General features: G+C 33.6%; 1 protein-coding gene across 4 annotated transcripts in view; it reads left to right on the top strand.

Moving 5' to 3' along the window:
- The first annotated feature begins 17,700 nt into the window (after window positions 1–17,700).
- LOC129802221 (adenylate cyclase type 2) overlaps window positions 17,701–20,833 on the top strand; it is a 99,700-nt gene continuing 96,567 nt past the window's right edge. For 2 of the 4 annotated variants that reach the window (XM_055847874.1, XM_055847878.1), the window contains exon 1: window positions 17,701–18,016. The gene's annotated coding sequence lies outside the window, so the exon portion shown is untranslated. The other 2 variants (XM_055847875.1, XM_055847877.1) reach the window with 2 other exon arrangements.

Below are 20,833 nucleotides of genomic sequence, written 5' to 3'. Positions count from 1 at the left end.
GATTTCCTCTAACATCCAAATGACTCAAGAGCTGTGATTTGAGGGAGCAAGCAAAAAAAAGTGCCCAAACAGTAGCTGATGATTCTCACAGAGAAAACCAATAAAATCTAGGAGGAATAATTGATTTTTATCGATAGATAATTGTATGTTTTGGAAGCATCACACGAGTTCCTCAGGAATACAAACAAGGTTTGAAAAAGAAGCCCAAGCAAACGGTATCAATACATCTTCTTGGGACGCACGTGATTTTTATTGGTGAGAAATGCCCATCTTTCCATCGAAAAGGAGCGAAAAGCTGGATAACAAAAAAAAATGCCCGTTGCAGTAATGACGAGGTACTAATGCTGTTATAATTGCAATTCATATGGAAATTCATCTGTAATTTAACGCAGATAATTGTGATAATGAGGCCGTACATAAGAATGGGTAGACAAGGCGTAGTGATCGAAAATGGACTGAAACTGGCCGCAAAGTGTCTGTGCAATTAAATTATGGTAAAACACACAAAAACACTTAATTTTCTATATCAAAGCAACGATTCATTGAATACACTTTTACCAACTTGCGAGGTGTTTAATTCCAGCCTTCATTAAAGTGTCTTAATGATGGGTTCGAGAAGCTAAAAGGTTTTCAACTCCATCTTCGGCGCCTTCCAAATTCACCTCATTTTAATTCTTAGGTGAAATGTTTTTTTTTTTTGACGGTCAAGGAGCAATATTGGACATCTCTTGAGAGACGGAAGATTGAAATCATTCAATTAATTCGCAGTAAAAATTGAGCGATCTCTCCGTGATCTTTAGGCCAGGAAATTCCTCGCGATGGTCTCATATGGAATTTTGTTTATCTTCCACTTTAATTTACTCACCTTTAACTCATTCAATATGATTCAACGGTCTCGACATTTTATTGTTATTGCGTGCTGAAGACCAGATAAATCTTCCACTAAGGCATCAGTCAGATTTCCATTGCGAACCCCATTTAAGCTCTCTGATGAAAATTATCAAAAATCCAATGAAATTCAATGTTTTTAGGGCTTTGAGATACACTCAGCGAAATGGGTGTTTTGCATTAAGAAGCTCTGATAAATTACATAAAAACTCTCTTATCGAAAGAAATAAAATTGTCGTTACAGATCCATAAGTTTGAATTCAAAACATTGCAGAGGATTAAAAAAAGGTTTTTTACTGTTTTTTGTTTGTTTTACTAAATCCCTCATATAGTTACAGCCACATATTTTATAAATATTTCTAGACTGCAATCGTATAAACTATTAGAAAATTAAAAATTTCAAATTCAATAGTAGGGGCAAGCGCCCCACCTTCAGACGACTTTAGTCCAAAATCTCGAAATCCTAAATAATAAATAATAATAAATAAATAAAGAATAAACAGAATGACAAATAGAATAATTGGAAATAACAGAATACTGACACAAATTTTCTTGGTTATTGATTTTATTATTTTTTTTTAAAAGGAAAATAATAAAGTATTAGTATTTTTGAACTTGTTCTGAAGGCTTTAGTACGAATTACCTTCCAAACTCAGGACATCAAGTTTTTTTTTTAATTTGAGAGCTATTATTGAGGACCTTTTAAATCTTTTAAATATTCAACGTTAATAAAAATGTGCTCGCAGTATATTCAGTGTTAGTAATTTTTGTTAACTCAGAATTAATAACCTTTGATTTTAAATTAGAATATTTAACTCAAATTAAAGTTAAAATCTTCATTCTTCCTCTTTCTGAAAAAAAAACAAATGTTAACTTACAACACATTACATAGCTTAGGTTTCGTGTTCTCGCAGACCAAGATCCTGAATATCGTCGGTTGCGTCTACCTCTATCGTATCAGCATTTGTTTTGTATCTGCATTCGGTACAAGCTACAATACAGACGTCCCCTCTTGCGTGAAATGCTGATACTAAAGAAATGCAAATACGACAGATGTAGACGATATGTAATTCGGTCTTCACTCTTCGGAATTTTGATTTTGATTTTTCGGAATTTTGGCTCTTCGGGATTTTGACCCATTCGAAATTGCGACTCTTTCGGAATTGTGGTTCTTTAGCATTTTAATCTATTTGAAATTTCAATCAAATCATTCAAATCAGGCGCCAGGAAGTAGCCTTCAGAATTATGATTCTTCTGGATCTCGACCAATTCGAGTTTGTTTTTTTTTTTGTTTTTCGGAACTTCTAATCATTCGAAATTTTGACCCTTTCAGGGTATTGGCTCTTCGAACTTCGAACTTTCCACCCATTCAAAATTTTCACTTTTTCGGTATATTGGCTCCTTGGGATTTTGATACAATTAAGATTTTTACCCCTTCAGGGTTTTGACTCTCCTTCATCCGCTCGAAATTTTAAATTTTCGGAATTTTACCCATTCGAAATTTTGACCCTTTTAGGTGCTTGGCTCTTAGGGTTTCGACCCATTCGAAATTGGGACCCTTTCGAGATTTCGGCTCTTTAGGATTTGAACCCATTCAGAATTTTAACCCTTGAGGGATTTTGGATCTTTGAGATTTCGACTCATTCTGGATTTTGACACTTGGGACCTTCGAGATTTTGACCTATTCTGGATTTTGGCACTTTCAAAAGTAGGCTCCTCGAACTTACCAGCCACTTCGGGATTTCGGTTCTCGGAATTTCGATCTATTTGGGATTTTGACCCCTTTAGGATTTTGGGTCTTCTCCGTCCGCTCGAGATTTAAGGTTTTTGGGATTTCGCACCATTCGAAATTGGGACCCCTTTGTACCGTACCTCTTCGGGATTTCGCCCCATTTGTACTTGATATCCTTTTAAGATTTCAGCTCTTCGGGATTTGAACCCATTCAAAATTTAGCCATCTCGGGATTTTTGCTCCTCGAGATTTCGACTCAACCTGGATTATGACATTTTTAGGATCTTGGCTCATCGGTATTTCGACCTATTCAGAATTTTGGTATTCGCAAACGTAGTTGCCACCACTTTATAATAGGTAATCAAATCATTTGTGCTAACTTCACTCCATTTTTTTCATGACATTATCTGTCATATTCAAATTCAAATTAACGAACCCTGTCGTTATATCAATTTTATTTAAATTTCTTCTAAGAAGGGTGAAGTAAACCAATTTCCAAGCCAAAACTGTACAACTTCGTCTCCACAATTTGTGCTATCGTGAAAAGTGACATGCTCCCAATTTATTGGCATTGTCAATTGGATCCAAGAGCGAAGAAGCCGCGAAAGAGTAAATCAGGAGGAATTTCTCTGGTCTTTTGTCATCCTCTGGTCTTTTCATCTACCCAGAAAGCTGAATGTTTGTCTCACACTGTCAATTGTTGAGGCTGCTTGTCGTGGCCGAGGGAGGATGCCCAAGAAGTTTGGGATGAAAAGAGGCACAACAATTTTCATATTGTCACGTCGCACCGTCAAGACAAGCGATTTGACACGGAGTCGACAATAATGATTTTGTTGCGCGTACTGGGTAAGATAAATGTGCGTTTTGCATATGACCTACATTGGACACCATCCCATATGAAGAGTCAATTTGTGGGCTCCTCTCTTCGCGGTGACTCAGTGTACCTTGAGAAACTGTGGGAGAAGCCCCTGTGAGATTTACCTGGAAATTGTTGCATCTCCTGTGTGACTCAATGTGCGTGAACTACTCCAATAATTTCACTCTGCAAAGATGCTCAATTTATCTGCTGCAAGAGGTATTACACCATGGAGGAATTTTCTGAAATTATTTGCAATTGATTCAGAAATAATAGAGAAGATCTTTGTCTGGGATTTTCTGGGATTGTCCCAAAGGACACCCTGAGTGATGCTTTTTTGGGAAACCACACCCTAAAAGATTCATATATAGAAATAAATGGCGCAAATGTGTGCACAAATGAACCCTCGTTGCCTCCATATATTGTCAGTTAATTCGAGGGTTCGACAGCTAACGATGGACCAATAGTAGGGCTTTGGGGTGAGCAAACGGATCGAAAATTTAAATTTTATTTATTGGCATTTTGGTGCTATTGTTCAACAACTTTTGGGATCTTGTTCAGTGTTTGCAAACACAATTGTCAGGGGTTGTTTTAAATGGCCCTTTCATCCCTGGGTAACTATATAAATCACTCTTGTATCGAATCGATGATCTATTTTTATTGACTTCCATGCCACTGTATTTGTTCAATTATTTCTTGTTCACAGAGATCGAGGGAATGGGAATAGTGGATAAAAAAAAGTTTCAGAGAAAGAGCTAGAGAGTCTCCAAATACGGGCTATTGTTGAAATTATTCGAAACAGCTTCCTCAATGGATGCCTAATTTTCACTGGATGGATTATTATGTGAGAGAAGCCCAAGGAAAAAAGATGCGTATCAAATGTAATTGGTAATCATTCATGATGAGCTTTGCTGTCCAATTTTCTTCGGAATTCACAAAATTTGAGGAGATTTTCTCCATGTAGATGCTTCAATAAGCGCAAAACACTTGAAATATTTAATCACATTAACTTCAAGCTTACACGGTTTCTCTCAAGACAGCCCATGCAACAAAATAGGTGAAAATAACTTTATTTAATAAATATGAAAAGATTCGCAACATTTTTGAAAAGCTTCCGAGAATAATTTGCTTAATAATGCCGTACCACTTATCATAAAACTTACCTTTGAAGTATAATGCATAAAATTCTATTTGTCTTGAAAAGGAACAAAATTGGTCTATTGATAGAAAATGTACGCTATTGTTTAGAGAAAATTATTATGGTGCAATTTACGTAAATGTAATATCTAAGGCAAAATTACTAAAGACTTACGTTTTTATTAACTGCAAGCAGTTCGGTAGCTATATTAATATCAGAAGAAAACTTAAGAAAAAACAAATAAAAAAGTTATTGTTTTATTAAAATTAAGGAAAATTCCGATTAAAAATACCTTTATTTTATTCATAGAAAAATTAAATATTTTATTCTAACTGACATGTATAAATTATTATAAGACCATAAGTAAAATCGAATAAATAAAAGGCTTCTTAAGATCTGTTAAATCAAAGTTTCCAAATAGATATGAAATATTGCTTGTTATAATAAATATCAGCAAAATATATAATAAATTATTAAATATAAACAAATAAATATTTGTTATATTCTATTAATAGAATATTAATTTTTGCTCTGGTAAAAGCAAAGTCTGGTTGACAAAAAAAATCAAAAACAACGAAAAGCATTTTTTTAGGTTTTCAGCTTTTAATTTCATGATTTTAGTTCAAAAAAGTTTAGTTCCATTTGTCCTTCAATTTATTTTTCTAATTTAAGGGGTTAAGGTAAGTGTGCCAAATTTCGGCATAGTTGCATGCAAGCGACAAAGTCTCAAGTTTAAAATGTAATATCTTTAATAGAAATTGATTTTTTTTATTCCTTCTTCTGAAAGAGTGTTTCATGGAACCTTGTAAAGAGTTTACCGTGTTTATTTACTCTAAAATCATTCTTAATACATTTTAAAATGAATAAAAATATAGACATAGCTTTGGTACCATATTTCGGCCACCTTCATTCTCATAGTTGCTTGCCCTTCGGGAATTCTTCCAATATCTTTTTCACGTCATCTCGTTTGCCGAAGCTACATTTTTTGTTATTCTTTTGCATTGTATAATCTTTAGAGTACGTAAAATCTAATAGTTCATGGAAATTCGAGGAACAAAAAAGGTGGCCGAAATTGCAAGCTGGCCGGAATTAGGCACACTTACCCTACGTGGATAAAAAAGACTGAAATACATCATATTTTCTAAATATTTACTTTTAACTGATAAGTTTTCTTGAATAGTACAATAGTATTTGGATTTTTGGTAGAATTTTATGCAAAAATACAATTTTCGAGGAATTTTACAACATGTTAGGTTTTGTAAAATAAGTTGTGATTAAGGTAAAAAAGAATTGTACGATTCAAGTACGAGTTTAACTGATCAGCTAACAGAAAATACTTAACCTTTTGACATCAGACGAATATAGGTACTCTGAGAAATATTGTCTCCAAAAAAACGTCTCCAAAATCCGATGCCAACAACTGAATTTTTAAAATTTTGATATGAACATTTGAAAAAATATAGTCGAAATGTTGTGCTTTTATATGCTTAAGAGCTCAAATTAAATATGTTTTTTTTTTATTTTGTCGAAAAAATATGTGAAGAAAATATGCAGTTTTGTAGTCTGAAAGTTAAGAAAGGTCTAAAAATTAAGAAATTATGGCCTCAGCATTACTTTTTGGTCGGAAAAATTTCATGAAGACGAAATTGAAATCCCTTTCTCTCTCACACGTTTCGCATATGTCTATCCTACTCTTTCGCACTCTTCTGCTTATGAACATCACACCAAATTAAATTTAGTTCAGCCCAATTTTCAGCCCGAAAGAATGAGGCATACTTATGGAAATCTTTTGAGAAAGAAATAGACGAAGAAATAGAAAGATGTTAATTATGATTTCATAAAGTGTTCTCTATCTAAAAGATGTTCCGGAGACTTTATGCCTCTGCATACCTTTTAGATCAGTAAAATTTCATAAAATCAAAATTCGCGTCCCTTTCTTTCTCAAAAGGCTTGCGTAAGTCTACTCTACTCTTTCAAATCCAAATTAAACTGAACTAAATTTAATTTGATGTGATATTCAAAAGAAGAAGAAGAGTGCAAAAGAGTAGAACAGACGTCTGCTAAACTATTAAGAAAGAAAGGGATGTGAATTTTGATTTTATAATTTTTTCTTAATCTAAAAGGTATGGCGGGGCCATTACTTACCAAATTCTCTAATTCACTTACTTAATTCATTTTTTACTTACTAGATTCACCAATTTATTTACAATATTTAATAATTTACTTACCATAACATGTTTTACTACAACAATGGATCAATATAAATTTAATTTGTGATTAGAAATAAAACAGTCGAAAAAAAAAATTTCGATTTTAGTTTTTCGATTTTAGTTTTACGATTATTAAAATTACTTTTTTTGAGAATCAAAGAATTATTCCTCCTTAAACAAACTTTTTACACAATGTAATATATTTTTGTAATTTTCTGTGAAAATTGCGGAATTTTATTTCATGTCATTCTCATTTATGGCTCCGGCACAACTTTTAGATCAGCAAAATTTCATGTAATAAAAATGCATGGCTCCGGCACATCTTTTAGATCTGAAAAATTTCATAAAGTTAAATTACACATACCTTTTTTCTTAATGGCTTTGCATATATCTGTCCTACTCTTTCGTATACTTCTTCTTCTTTTGATCATCACACCAAATTAAATTTAGTTCAGTCCAATTTTGAGTGCGAAAGAGTGGTATAAACTAATGCAAATGTATTGAGAAAGGAAGGGGCGCGATTTTAAACTAATGAAATTTTCCTGATCTAAAAGGTGTGCCGGAGTCATTAAAATTAGTTTTTAAAGTGGATTTAGATTCATACTTGCCTCACTCATTTTGTGTGTTCTGTTTTTCAATTTTACTTTTAGATTCTTTTTCTTTTATCATAGGAAAATTATATTTCCTGAATCATCAAACTAAAAATTTAGCAATACAATGTTTGTAGGGGCTTTACCGCAATTTCCAACGCAACTTCTGGGTTGGTGATCTTGTTGGAAAAAAATTTTAAGCGTTATAATAAAAAAGGACGGATTTGATCGCTTTCGGGTGGCAAATTGATAACGCCATGGCTTTTGCGTGTTGTGCCAAATTTCTTGGTGGAACGTGACTAAATATTTTTTCCTCCATCACCAGCCGTATTTAATTATACATTTGGGCATTTAAGGTGAAGAATCCACCTGAGGAAAATGCCTGATATCGCCATCAGATTTATTTCACATGCTTTATTCATTTAATATCAGCTTCGGTAATTTATGGGGCTGAAGAACTCTCCGGTGAAAGAGGTTTCGGTGTGAGAAAAAAGACGTTATGGAGAGAAAACTGGATGGTTTTCTCTAACGAAACTCGATCTTGTGGTAAACATCTGGGAGGTGGCTTTTTGCCTGACCAACCGAGGATCATCTTCCCTCGATGACTTAAATGGCCCATTGCGCTATGAATTACGAACGGTCATTGTGGCAAGCTGGAAGGGTTTTCCACCGACTTGAAGAAGATCCGGATAAATTTATAGTATCCAATAAGAAACTTTCAGGTTTCAATTTTCATACTAAGCAATAAAATTGCCAGGTCAAATAGGTCCTAACTATTTGCAGTTAAAATTACAAAACAGAGTATTTTCTATGTGATTGCTCAAATAATAAAGAGAAAGTAGTATAAGCAAATTATTCACAGATTATAGTATTTATATAAATTCAAAGTTTAAAGAAAAATGTTGTTCATCTGCATGTTGATGAGTCTGCACTGTCTGCACTATGATCCAGGAGCCAAACGGCACAAAATATCGACTATACCCATTCAGAAATGTACCCCTCTATAAGTTCGGCTTGGGGCCAAAAGATAGATTTAGGGTAAAGTGATACAAGTTGGAGAAGGAATTTTTTCTTGATAAATGCAATACTAAATTTTTTGAAGCACAGGGAACCAAATAATAAAACAAACATAAATATACAAATAAAAATTTAGAATAGGGGAGACCGGGGAAGTTTGGGACAGGGGTAGTGTGGGACACGGTGATTTTTTCATTAATTTTCGAAATAAATGGGATTTAACCACTACTCAATCGTAAGCAATATTAAGATGCATCTTGACTAATAGCATGGATATCCTCAGTTTTATTGTATTAATTCCATGAACACTTTCTTAAAAATTGATAAAAATTGAATTTTTTGATTTCTCAGTTTTGCTTTTTGTATTTTATATCAGCGATATATAATCAAAACTTTTTTATCTCATTAGTTAGCTGTATAATCTGGATACATATTTTAATAAAAGTTTCAGAGATTGTGCGCTCTTGTTTTTTACTAAAAGGTTTTAAATACCAAAACTACCCGCGGGGATGTTTGGGACACCTGAAAAGAGATGAATGGGACGTTGATTTTCGACAAGATTCTAGGTGGCGTGCAATTTTTTATTGTCAAAATGGAGAGTAATGCCCAGTTTCTTCTAAAAATCTTTACCAGTTCTAAAAGCTTTACCAGTGGAGAAGATTTCTCTAAATACAGGGACAATTGAACCATCAATGTCTTGAGAATCAATAATTTATTCTCCAAAGGATATTCGATCTTTGTTCAATCCCGTTAAAAACTATTTTCTCGAGAATTTCTCGAATAATATCCTCTACAATTCTCACAAGTTCTCCAGAAAAGGCAAGACGAGAGCTATTTCAGAGAAATAAGGAAAAAATAGTTACTATGCAGTTGTCGTAAAATCAAACAGGAATCCGTCAATGAGTTCAAAACTAAAAGTGTCAAAAGAATCTACCTGCCTGAGGAATTTGATGATCATTATTCCAATATTTAGAATATAAAAGCAAAGAAATCTAGGATAGTAAAGAAGAAGAAAATACATTAAATAAGTGACTGACAATAAATGACCCTACTGTACAAATTTAATTGATATTAATTTCCAAGTATGAAATAAAAGATTAAACATTTTTATTTCGATTAGAAATATTTTTATTCTAGTATTTTAAATTAATTAATGTGCTCCAATAATGCAAATTATGCGAGAAAAAACGCGTCCCAAACATCCCCTTTTGCGTCCCATACTGCCCCAAATCGGGGAGATTTGGGACAAAGCGTCAAGTTCAATGTTTTATCTTCTCCAAGAAAATTCAGCTGTTTTCCAAGTTTTATCGAGTACTTTTTATAAAGTCAATACCCATCAGTATCCTATGGACCGCATGAAATTGTAATACATTTTCGTGATATTTTTTGGAATACTGTCTAAGTGTCCCAAACTGTGTAAGTGTCCCAAACCTCCCCGGTCTCCCCTAGTGTATTTATCAAGAAAAAATCCCTGTCCAACTTGTACCATTGTCCAACTTGTATCACTTTACCCCATCCAAGAAGCAAAATAGCTACCTTATGGAACCAAGAATAAAACAAGTCTTTTAGTGCACTTTTAAAAGACTTAAAGTAAGAATTTTCTATTGAAATTCATATAGAAGCTCTTAAGATCCTTAAGAGTGCGCCACTTGACTTATAGTAATCTCTGTGATGGAACCAAGAGCGTTATAAGCAAATAAATAGATTTTTGGTTTTATAGTGCCTTACTTAAGGAATTCTACAAGACTATATTAAGTAAAAATTGCTTCTTGGGCAGTCTTTTGCTGTTAATATTACATTCAGAACTTTAAAATTCTAATAATTCATAATGAATAAAAGATTCGAACATACTCACCCTATCCCCTCTATCTGAATATTTTTAAAACTCACTAAGGTAAAATTTAATTTTAGAAGTTTCAAACATCACGCTAAGTCTTCTGCACTTTGTCGACCTTTTCTTAGCAAATTTGCCGTAGTTTTTCTATTCAAATCTGTAATAGTTCAAGTCAGAAAGTTCTCTCAAAAAACCAATGACTTCTCAAGACTTTTCAATTTGAACAAGAACAAATATCCCACCCAAAAATTTTTAGATTTATGTTGTGATACCATTGCCTTGTCATCTCAAGAGATCTCAACCTAAAAATTTCGAAGGAACCACATTCAATAATTCAGTTCATCTTCATCTGTCCATTCTCTTAAGGTATCTCTCGAGAGGTATGTTGAGTGCTTAAAGAAATGCCAACAGATGGAAAATTGGAGTGCTATTGAGAAAAATCTTCTTGGACACTTTGAAAGCAATGGTTCTTTTTTTTGACTCTGAGGATTCTCAAGAAAGGGACACTGATCTTAATTTATTCATGATGGTACCATTCATCTTCATTTGAGGCTAAGATTTAAGATGGTCTTCTGGGTCTTCTTCAATCGATGATGAATATCTCAGGCTTGGCGATAAATTTGGATCTGAAGGTATATTCACTAAAATAAATATCACGCACGTCATGATTTATTTGTATTGTTCTGCTCTATAGAGGATCATTCAGCAATCCCGGGTTGACTTCTTGCAGCTCATGCCAGGAGAAAAAAAGTGCCAAAGAGACCTCAATATTTTGTCGCCCCATATTCATAACATCATAAATATTTTGTTTAACATCACACAGACACGCGGGAAAGAAAAAGACCTTAGAGAACAAGAGGCCAGGAGCAAAAAAAAAAGGATCATCATTGTCTTCCCATCCAGGTATAAGTTCTGTGAGTGTGTGACAATTGATTTGGTGGAAGGAGCTACGAGGAGAAAAGGTGATCGTCAGGAGTGTATTATTTATGGGGTTTGGATGCCCCAAATATTCCTATTTGATACACTTCATCCCTCCAACCGAATATCACGCAATAGGAATCCATCCCTATTTCTCAGTCACCCGTCCCATTGTCCCTTCGACTTGTCCCATTCACCGACGATATGTTTGTTGGTCAACAGCCAATTGTTAGCCTTCCAAGGCGAGGGGTTGGAAAAATGTACCAGCCACTTTTCCCTGGCAAAGGCCCCTGATTGACACAACCACTCGAGATACCTCTAGTTCTTGCATTAACATGATAAACAGATTTAAAGTCTTCACGGTGCCACATTTAATACAATAAAATGTCAAAGACATATCATTAATCTTCACGCAACAGACCAACTTTTGCACTTTTTTACCCAGTTGCCCTTCTTCCTCATCCTCCACCGAATCCAGGGAAGAATACCATGACACACTGTGTACTTTTCTTTTCTTCCTCCTTGTCAATTGTGATGCAACATGCCATTGAATTTCCCACAAAGAAGCATTTCTTTAAAACGAGAAGTCTCTCTTTTCGAAATATCTCTGTAACTTCTCCATATATCAATATATTCACTCCTTTAATCCATTTATCTATTATATTGTGAAACTTTAAATTAAAGCAGAACTTCCACAACAAGCACTATGGAAACCAGATTAGAAACCTTACATAACGTTTAAAATCTCTCTCTTTTATCCTAGATATTTTTGTTTTAGTCGAGACACACCTGAGGGAATTCTGAAAGATATTTGGAAGATTTTATCCCACGTACGCACCTTTTAGGGAGATTTTCTAATAAGGGAGACCGGAGCAGAATCAGCCAGTATCAGATAGTATCAGATAGTGGTGTATTACAGTTTTCTTTAGAAAAAAATGAGTAAATTACTCAGAGTAATTACCTCCATCCCTATTCATTGAGATATTAATTTATCAGTCGGATTCAAACATTTTCAACCGCCGCTTATACATATTGTGGTCACGGGCCTTGAGATCTAGTTTAGCAGCCCACGCCTGCCGATCCTTCACCACTTCAGGGTTTGATTCCAATGCGCTCCAAGGCAAGATCCTGAATTTGATTCAGTCACCTTGCCCTAGGTCTGCTCCAAAATCGCCGCCTCCTCACAATAGCATAGCTCTTCTGGGGAATCTTTTTCTTAAGTATCGAATAATTTTACAAAAAAGAAATTTTTCCGTCAATCACCCACCCGGCAAATTCTGCAGAATTCTGCAGAAATTCGTCAGATTTGAAAATATAACTGCCGAAAATTCTGCAGAATTTCTGCAGAATTTTGTTCTAAAGGTGGATCCGATCGTTGTATGAAAATTCTGCAGAATTTTCTGCAGAATTTCTACAGAAAATTATATGAATTTTCGGCACTTTCCTCAAGATGTCGTTCTGTCAAAATGGACTTGGAATATTTTTTCTGAAATTATCAACTTGGTAGAATTTATAATCACGATTTTCATGATATATTTTATATATATATATAAATACTGCGAGGGTATGCTGTCTATAGAGAAGGATTAAATAGCAGTATTAAACAGACTCCCGACCGAAAATTCTACATTTTTTCGTAAATTGTACCAGAATTTTCTTGAGAACAAAAAAAATTATGATGTGATATTCAGCTGAGGCCTTTAAAATTATTTATTATTTATGAAAAAAATATTCTTTTCATTTCATTAAGTATATTTTCGTCAATTTTTCCAATAAAATGTATAGATTTGAAATAACCTTCTCTGAAGCAGCCATTAGGTAATGGGTGTGAGACTTCGCTTATTCGAGACAAATTTTGATAGCTTTGGTTATTTGCCGTTCCGATCGCTAGTGCGGTTTTTTAATGATGCCCGTTAAAAAAAGGAAGAAGAAGAAAAATTGCGGAATTGCAGAACGAAGTTTTGCTGGGCATCTATCCATCCTATCATCGTGACGGATAGGATAGGATAGACTCTTACAGGCTTAGAAAGACCTTACTCAGTAAGGAGATCTTTTTCGCCTAAAGTTAAGCAAACACCTTAATCTTTCCGTACAGAAGTAGATATTGAAAAATTCGAAAATCTATTTGAAGATCCAAAAAAGAGACTTTCTTACTTTTAGATAATTCCGCAAGGTGGCTGAGATACATCCTGTTCGAATTTCGAAGTGCTCAAGTGTCAAAATGTGACGGTCTTCATATTGTTGTGAGGAATAAAACAGAACAACGACGCTTACTGTTCTTGTCCCATTACTTAATCACTCCATAATCACTGAGTAAGTGCACTTTTGCGGGCTTATTAGTGTGATATCGGATAAATTTTCCCCACCTTGTTCGAAAATTTGGTATGAAAATTCGAAATTGAATTTGAATTCTTAGATAATCAACGACTTTTTGTGCAAATAAAGTTTCGTTTACCTTTTATCCAAGACACTATTGGAGAATCAAAATCTACTTGTGTTTAGGCTCAATTCCGAGATAAATCTTCAAATTGACCTTTACAGCCTGATTAGCATTCTTCAATAACGATCTTGAATTTTAAACTGTTAATTTTCTTTAAGCTTTATACAGAAATGGTACAAACGTCAAAATGTAGAAACGATGTAGGGGGAGGTGGGGCTACTTTGAGCTGTGAGGTTAGATTGTTATACGACTTTTCCGCCTATTTCTAAATGAAGCTGGTCCTTACAATTATTTTATCTTATTTCAACTTTCAATCTCTTTAATGCACATTTTTTTCTATTAAAATTCAGGAGGGCATAAATAGAACAAACGAAGTAGGGATCCTAAGTATTTTAATAGCAGTATATTTATTGAAAACGATTATCAAGATATTAAAAGTGAGCAGTAAAATGTTAAAAATGAACATTAAAAACATGTATTCAATTTCATCAGAAAATAAATTAAATAGTTAATAATTTCTCAAAACACACTGATATGATGAATTTCGAAAATTTCATGAGCATTTCCAAAATGTCCAAAATTTCTTGAAATTTTCACTATATTTTTCTTGATATTTAAAGTTCATTTCAATTTATTGATTAGTGAAAAGTTAGCTAGGCAGACATCTCGTCCATATACAAAAACACCGTTGATTCATTCCTAATAACGGTTTTTCAAAGTCAAAGTTAAAAAAGCTTCTGGAGAGCGTATTTCTCAACAGCATGGCATCATGTTTGGGCTCGTTGGAAAGGTCTTGGAATTCTTGACAAGTGTAAACGATAAATAATTTTTAATCTATATTCAATTATATTTATCCTAAATTATTTTGAACAATGTTTTGAGTAATTCAAAATCGGTTCAAATCGGTTGTGAACCAGTAATAAACCACTTATGAAACGATAAGTAATATTTGTACGAAAATCAATTGTATTATTCTTAAACTATTTTGGAGTATTTTTTGAGTAATTTATGAATCGTTTCGTTGTGACGCTCTATCACCCTTTTAATATCATTGACCACCTTTTTAATTTTTCACTTATCGAACTAAATATTTTTACTGCTCATTTCTAATATTCTTCTAGGAGAAAGTGCACTATCTTCGGATGACTCAAACTTCGAACATCTCAATTTTTTTCTATGTTCTTAATGGTTTGGGACCATGGCTTTTTCCTGAAAATTTGAGGTATTGGGTTCGTTATTAGTTACTAAATAATTATAATTACTAAATTATTATAATGGGTGAAATTTATTAAAAATATTGGAAAAAAATGAGCTGTTCGAAACTTGAATCTTCCGAATGTAGCGCGCCTTCCCCTACTCTATTTAAACATTTTACAGCTCACTTTAAATTATTTACTGACTGTTTTCAATAAAGTACTGCTTTGTTTACTTTTCACTGCTCATTTTCAACTTTTTGCTGACTTTTTGCAGCTCGTTTATTCGATGTCACTTTAAAATGCTCCATGAAATGAAAAATAAATCGAAATAATTTCTAATAAATCATTCTTAGCTCAATAAAATACTAAAAAGAGTGCAAATTATGTCTTTAGAAATATAAATAAAAAAAACTATGAATCTTCCTCATTTGGTTCCAAAAAACACTTAAGGCCTCTACACATTGGGAGCAATTTTTGTCAAAAATTGCATTTTTGACAGAATTTTGACGTTTCTGCCTACAGCACTGCAGCCAATTTCCTTCAAAAAAGCAATTTTTGACGAAAATTGTGCTCAATGTGTAGACACCTTTAGAATGAGTTGGGAGCCCAAGGATGGGCCTTCCGCTTATCATATATCTTTTAGCAATATTATAGACCACACGGTTAGAGATAGTGACTAGATGAAATAGGGGACCCCCACAATTAAATATAATCCAAACTTTACTATAGTGATTAAAAATAATACCAAAAGTTCTCTTAATTTCCAAATAAATCTTTAAGTGAATTTCAAGATTCATATTCTGTAATCTTTATTATTAAAATACAAAATTTCTTTAAGTTAATTATAGCTCTATAATGAAGCTGAAATGAAAAAAAAGTCAAACTACTTTAAAAGCACTATTCCATGCTTCTGCATACGAAAAAATGGCTTACTTTTAACCCCAACAACGCTAATCTGTGTAGCAATTTACCTAATTCTTTGCTAATTCAGCTTTAAATATTTAACTTAAATAAATAAAATGTCTCTATATAAAGGTTATGAAATAGGGATAGGCTTTGAGGCTTCGAACACTTATTGTTTCTCCTATATTCCTTTAACCCCTTTACGACGAGGCACTTTTTACCGATTGAAAATCAACAATAAAAATTAAACTGAGAAACATAATCAATGATAAGTCTTACATCTAAACTTGGAAAGTCCAACAGAGTCTGATTCGGTGTATTTTGTGCTTCTATGGACGATAGGGACAAAAATAGCCCAAAAATTCAAGTAATTTTTCTGATAATACCAATGAATAATATTTTTTGCTTTAATGAAAAATATTACGTATGAGTATTGTAGTTTTTATTGTGAAAAGGGTTTTGTTTAAAAAAAATTGGAAGTATAAAAAATAAATAAAATCAATTATAAATTTTAGAATTTAAAAATTCGCCATTTTTGAGCTTAAATATTTACTACATAGCAAATAGCTAGAGACTTGCAAAAAATATTCTAGATTCCTTCAACCTTCTACTTTACAATTATGTACAGACATAGGAAAAAATAACTTTAGGTAGTCAGGAAAAATTATTTTCTTTATGGGACACCGGTGTTCCAATCGTCCTTAAAGGGTTAATGAATCCGACCTAGATGGAATTGGGCACCTTTGAAATTGGGATTTTTCTTCTATGTCTTCTAAATGGAAGTGAGCCTTATCATAATGTAATTTTGCATCTCAATCTGTTTGTGCAGCTAAATTATATCATGGTAAAGCTCAATGTTATTTAAAAATATTTTTAAAAAAATCCAATTTCAAAGCTGCCCCACATTCAAAGATCCCCATCTTCCCCTAGGTCGGATTCATTAAAGAAATATTGGAAAAATATAAAGTGTTTGAAGCCTCAAAGCATTTTCCTACATCATAACCTTTATATAGAGAAATTTTATTTATTGAAGTTAAATATTTAAAGCTGAATTAACAAAGAATGACGTAAATTGAGATTAGCAGATTAGCGTTATTAGGGTTGAAATTAAGCCAGATTTAGTTTTTTTCGTATACGGAATAGTGCTTTTAAAGTAGTTTAATGTCTTCATTGCAGCTTCATTATTCAACTATTAAAGAAATTTTGCATTTTAAGATTAAAGATCATAAAATACGAAACCTAAACTCCGATTAAAGATTTATTTGGGAATTAAGAAAACTATTGGTATTATTTTTAATTACTTCTTGCACCTCTTCCAAAGCAGCTTTGAAGTCAAAGCCCAACGAATATCCAAGAGATTTAAATCTAAACCTCTTCCTTCCATGATGAGTGGTCAGATGTCGCTTTTGTGAGTTCGCTTTTACCACAATTCGCTGCTGGAACTCACCACACTGGATTTTGGCGGGAAACCAAAGCCACGTACACGTGAAGAAGTACCGAAGAGGAAATTTATTTGCCTCGAGAGGTAATTCAGTACGATTGAGGGTAATAATTATGTGATTATTGACTGATTAATATCCCATTACGCTTCAATTGCTGGGCGTGTTGGGAAATTGATGATAATCTGCGAGGTATTGATTCAATTGTTGTATTTGTGGACAATTTGTTGACGCGAATTGAGGAAAATTTGAAGATTGACATCAAGTAGGAGGATGAGTGTTTGTACTTGACGAATAATAGTTTTGGTGTTTTGTATTGACATCGTGTCAATCAGAGAGTGGCATTTAGGCAAAGGAGGACAGAGGTTTCTCCACCTTCGCGGGAAAATCATCCACGTGTTGCTACTGCCGGAAAAATGAATGGATGATTCTCTCTCTGGCGGGATTTGGCTCTCTCGGCGTCTCTCTCAGTTTGGCGGGAAGTATCGGTGTGCGTCGGTGTGAAAAGTGCGGCTTTTTGGGAGTGTATGCTAGGAAAGTCAGCCAGTTTGTCGGTGGAAAACGAACATACCGGATGCTCTCTGGTACTGGCCAAGTGTTCTAAGATTGGAGTTCTTCTCATGCCAAGAGGCACGCGTCTTTTATCACCTCCAATTCCGTGCCAGATGCGACTGTGAATTACTTTTTTGTGCTGGATATAGTGAGGATTAGAGAGTAATAGAGTGTCCATAGTGACGTTTTTGTGACCTCGAAGTGACTGGGTGAAAGTGTCTCAAGGGGATTTTAAGTGCAACGAGCAGATTTGATGGCATGTGTATGATGTTAAATTAACTCGTGCCACTTGAGATCATCCCGGTAATAAATCATTGGAAGAATTGCCAACACCCGCACTTCAGTGGGTGTCAAATATGTGCCTTCTATTATTGCTAAATGATGGTCAACTTGGCGCAATTTTATAAGCCAATCTCCGGAGGGGAGTAGATCCCAAAAAGTGTGTTGATTCTTTAAATCGGCGACGGAATTATTTTTGTGTTGATGCGCGGATAAAGCTAAAAATATTCTTTCATATAGTGTAAGATCCCCAGAAGCACCAATACTTGTGGAAAAGTGTCAGAAAGATTGGTGTGAAAATTTTTCGTACCGTTCACTCTTTCAAAATTGCGGTAATTATTTCTACACTGAGAGAGAAATGCTGGGAAAAGTGCTTTGGAATTAGGGTTGATTTAACACTTTCATCTCTAATGGTTGAATATATCCAGTATCAATTATTAGGTCCTATCACTGAATTTAGAATTTCTTGTATCCTTTCTTGGTCTAAAGGAAACAAGTGTGAGATAAAGCTTTAAAAAATAACACTGCAAGTGTTAAATAAAACACAAAAGGGTTCAAATCAAGCCCCTGACAAGTTGACTAATTAGAATTGGGAATATATCTTAGCTAAGAAAAAAACAGATTTTTTTTCTAAATTTCTGAAAACGGACTCTGTGAGCCTTCAAATTAAAATTCTGTGTATTTATTCATAATTTTATCATTAAAAAAGATGTCCCACACATCCTCGTTCTTGTCCCACGGTGCCTCGAAGCACCGTGCCCAAAATCCCATTTTATTTTATGAGCTCAATCGAATCCTTTAGTTGAAGGCAATACTTGTGGATTTACGAAATTCCTAAACAGTTTTTTGATTCTTTGGCATAATGTCTCAAAGTCAAAACATGAGAAAGTGTCCCAAATCCAATCAAATGTACAAATCACCACTAACCTGAATCAACACAATATTCAATGAATATTCAATAATATTACTCAAAAAAAGCGAAGAAACATTGTTAGTACTTCACCACAGCTAAATAAGACTGATGTAAACAAGAAGTTCTGTCATATTTCTCGTAAGCAATTGCTCACACTGAATTTTCAACAAAGCAATTTCAACTCAAATCATATTCAAAATTTAACCTATTTAGTGTCAAAATCTTCCAAAAAGAACAAATATTTAGATAGAATTCCTTATTCATCAAATATTGGAATAAAAATCCATAATTTTAATCAATTTATTTTTAGTGTCCAATTTTATCCTCAAAGTGTCCAAAATAAGAAACTGAACAAAATTATGAGCCTTTCCCCTATGTTTATACATACTCATTCAGTAAATTAATAAATATTCACTAAAGCGCAAAAAAAAAGATTATGCCCAGCGCACAATAACTTCTGTTTTGTAAAAATGTTTTTGACATTTCAATGAGAGTGAGTGAGATAGAGATCTAGTTATCTCGCTTACTCTCACAGGAAATTTTGAAAACATTTACAAACAAAAGTTATTATGCGCTGGTCATTACCCCATTTTCATTTTCATTAGAATAGCACCATTAGAAGCAGGGGGGTGACATTAGCTCTGTAAAATGCGACCGGTTTTAGTGTAATTTTTTCCCTGTTTTCGTACACATTTCACGAGATATTTTCAAAACTACGTAGGTTGCCAATTTAGGATTATCGGTTGCCTCTTCGTTATTAAATTTACTTTTTATTTTGTATTAGTATTATTGCTAATTCATTCTATAATGACAAAAAACAACTAATAAACTCAAAAGTTTTTTCGACTCGCTAGAAACATATGGGAAACATAGGAAATGTCATACCCCTGATTAGAAGTATGCCCAAATGCTTGCAAATCTATTCAGTGCTTCTTTGCTTGCGTTTCTGTATCTTCAAAATTCGAAATGTTGGCTTCTGATATTTTTATGATAAGGGAGACTGGGGCAAAAAGTTACAAAACGGATATTTCATTTTTACAAGCTACCAGAACACCCCGGAAATTTCTAATTGGCGCATTTTTATATGAAACTTACCGCTCTACAACTTTCTGAAAGTCATTTACCTCTATTTCGTAAGAAAATACATTTATCGATCCGTTTTCAAAAAGGTAATTTGTGACCATTCTTAAAAATTTTGGGGCAAATTCTGGGGTCCTTAATAGGGCTGTGTGTATTATTTTATTTATTCGGATCTTCATCACTTTCACTGTCTACAACAACGTGCGGTGAGACCTAGCAATGACGTTTCTTTTCGCCGTGAGACGTCAGAAATTTCTTCGATTTTTGTTACTTTTTGCCCCATACCTTTTGTTACTTTTTACCCCAAGTGGTAATTTTTGGAGAAAAGAATCTTTCGGAAATGTTAAAACAGCTAGTGACTTTGTATGCGAGGAATCGAAATCATTTGGAAAATATTCGCCAGTGCATCACTTTTGGGAAATAAATGGTTAAAAATTGATATCAGCTGTAAAGAAAATATTTCAAAAACAAAGCTAAAAATTCAATATTTTTCATTTTCTTAATTTTTTGTTCAAATTCTAACAAGGGAGGTCATCAAGTCATCAAACTCAGATTGGCTTCATATTACGTTATATTCATATTAGTTCACTGTTCCACTGTTGCTATTGCTAGTTCTGAAATCAGCTTTATCTTATGCCCTTTATGAAATAATTAAAAGTGCTTTATTTTAAAAGAAAAAATAGCATTTTTGAGTATGACACGTTCCTTTGATACCCATCCCCGTCTATGTTCTTAATATGTCAATCTGAAGTTGATGACTCAATGACCTCCCTTGTAATAAACGTATGACAATGAAGAAGGTCTATGAAGGCTATCTGTGGAAAAAAAATTAATTTTATCTTGGAAGA

This window comes from Phlebotomus papatasi, chromosome 2 (assembly GCF_024763615.1).
Source record: "Phlebotomus papatasi isolate M1 chromosome 2, Ppap_2.1, whole genome shotgun sequence".
In the NCBI taxonomy this organism is placed as follows: domain Eukaryota; kingdom Metazoa; phylum Arthropoda; class Insecta; order Diptera; family Psychodidae; genus Phlebotomus; species Phlebotomus papatasi.
Note: the sequence above shows the minus strand (reverse complement) of the source record. Positions and strands in the feature narration are given on the sequence as shown.